Below are 2,500 nucleotides of genomic sequence, written 5' to 3' on the forward strand. Positions count from 1 at the left end.
CGCTTCACACCCAGATGCCGTTCAGTTTCGTCGGCATGGTGGGTATCGCTGGAACAACCGGTTAGTACCTCAACCTATCGTCGCCATCACCGATTCACCCCTAGCGAGAACAACCGCACCACAACAGGTTACCATTTGTTCATTTGCGTAACTTCACCAGAAAACGCAGGCGTCCATCGCCATTTGCAACTTCAACGATTATTGCATGCCTGTGTCAGGTGTCACGCCACACTACGTCTGCCCACATACACGCAACAAAATGTGCACGCCTAGACAATACGTGGAAGGTGGCCCCCGTACGTATGCGATGTCCATTGCTCGAACGACTGTCAACCGGCCTCTGTAGCATGTCGCAGATATGGAACGCGGTGCACCATGCCATCACGGTGTGTGAGGAGAGACGACTAGGTCCGAATACATCAACAGACAGCTCATGCTGATCGCCATCCACGGCGTCCGTTCCTCCCACACGTCTCTATGGCGTACCACACTGCAATCCAGCTCTCATAGGGAGACGACACGTAGCTGCGTGCACAATATTTGCACTGTATGGTCCGCCGTTTTTGGGCGCAGTCGTTGTGCGGTCACACATGTGCCACGATGTATCATTCAGTACATAAGGACGAATGTGCAGTACAGATTGTGGTTCACGCGTACGACATCAGCGGACAGTTGACACAGGCCGCACCACAACGTAGCCTGAGTACGTCGCATGCGAAGGGCATTGAACATGCAAACTTCTCACCAACCAGCTTGCGAAGGCAGGGGGCAAGGTGGGGACGTGGGGAGGGGCGGCATGTACGTCCTGCTGCCATCCACATTACAGTGTACAGCAGGAGCATGTGGAAAGTGAGCAAGACTTGCAAGGTGTTTAACATGAAGCGATACACAGGGGTGCGGGCAGTGCGAGTAGCGAACTATATTGCGAGGGTTGCGGGTGGGCAACACTACAGTAATTGAACGAGTCGTATAACAATTACAGAGCAGGTTTAGGCGACAACGTGGGTTACGTTAAGGCGACAACATGGGTTAGGTTAAGGCACAACATGGGTTAGGTTAAGGCACAACATGGGTTAGGTTAAGGCACAACATGGGTTAGGTTAAGGCACAACATGGGTTAGGTTAAGGCACAACATGGGTTAGGTTAAGGCACAACATGGGTTAGGTTAAGGCACAACATGGGTTAGGTTAAGGCACAACATGGGTTAGGTTAAGGCACAACATGGGTTAGGTTGAGGCACAACATGGGTTAGGTTAAGGCACAACATGGGTTAGGTTGAGGCACAACATGGGTTAGGTTGAGGCACAACATGGGTTAGGTTGAGGCACAACATGGGTTAGGTTGAGGCACAACATGGGTTAGGTTAAGGTACAACATGGGTTAGGTTAAGGTACAACATGGGTTAGGTTAAGGTACAACATGGGTTAGGTTAAGGTACAACATGGGTTAGGTTAAGGTACAACATGGGTTAGGTTAAGGTACAACATAGGTTAGGTTAAGGTACAACATAGGTTAGGTTAAGGTACAACATAGGTTAGGTTAAGGTACAACATAGGTTAGGTTAAGGTACAACATAGGTTAGGTTAAGGTACAACATAGGTTAGGTTAAGGTACAACATAGGTTAGGTTAGGTTAGGTTAGGTTACACGTTGTTGTACGGAAAGGTGTAGGGGGGGGGGGGGCGGGGGCGGCAGGTTCGTTGATAGTGATTATAGTAAGTGAATGCTTGTGACATGATCAGATTTGTCACGTCAGGATGCACCTTTGGCTTATTAGAGGCGGCGCTCCAATTCTATGCTTGTGTGAGACCTGTGTCTTTGACTCATGTCATTGTTTGTGCGCTGTGACAGGAGGTACTATTGTGATGTTGGGTGCACCGTTGTATAGGACATGTGTGGGTGTTGGTGCCTGGTCTGCGCAATGGTGGATGTCGAAAGGCTGGGATATTGTATTTTCCGCACGGACCTCCTGGTCTGGTTGTGATAGTGTGGATTGTGTAATGTGGCGGAGAAGATGCACTGGATGTTGTTCCATGCTGGTGCTTACATATTGTATGTGCGCCTGTTAGAAGCAGAGAGTGGTGCGTGATCAGAGTGTCTGGCTGACGTGTGGTTCCCATTTTGGGCAGACTCTTTCAGCATGTATACGGACAGTTGTGTATATTTGCTGTAGTTTGATGGCTCTGCATTGATTACTAATCAGCGCCGTGTGTACGGGTAATCTGGTTCCAGTCCAAAATGTTCCATCTGTGTACATTAGTGACAAAGACTCCCCCCATGCAGTGGGGCTCGGTCTGTTATAACTCTTCCGCGTAATATATTTGCCCCACGTTTTTGCGACTGCGAGTGCGAGTGCAACGCGCATGGGGACCGACATGCTGATGGCTCGGTATCGGACGCCGTACAGTGAGCAACGCGATCGCGTCTCTCGCTCGTAAGTGGTACAGGTCGCGGCTCATGTATACGGACAGCGGGAATGTCGCATATTGGAAATAACTCT

This window comes from Schistocerca piceifrons, unplaced genomic scaffold (assembly GCF_021461385.2).
Source record: "Schistocerca piceifrons isolate TAMUIC-IGC-003096 unplaced genomic scaffold, iqSchPice1.1 HiC_scaffold_936, whole genome shotgun sequence".
Classification (NCBI taxonomy): domain Eukaryota; kingdom Metazoa; phylum Arthropoda; class Insecta; order Orthoptera; family Acrididae; genus Schistocerca; species Schistocerca piceifrons.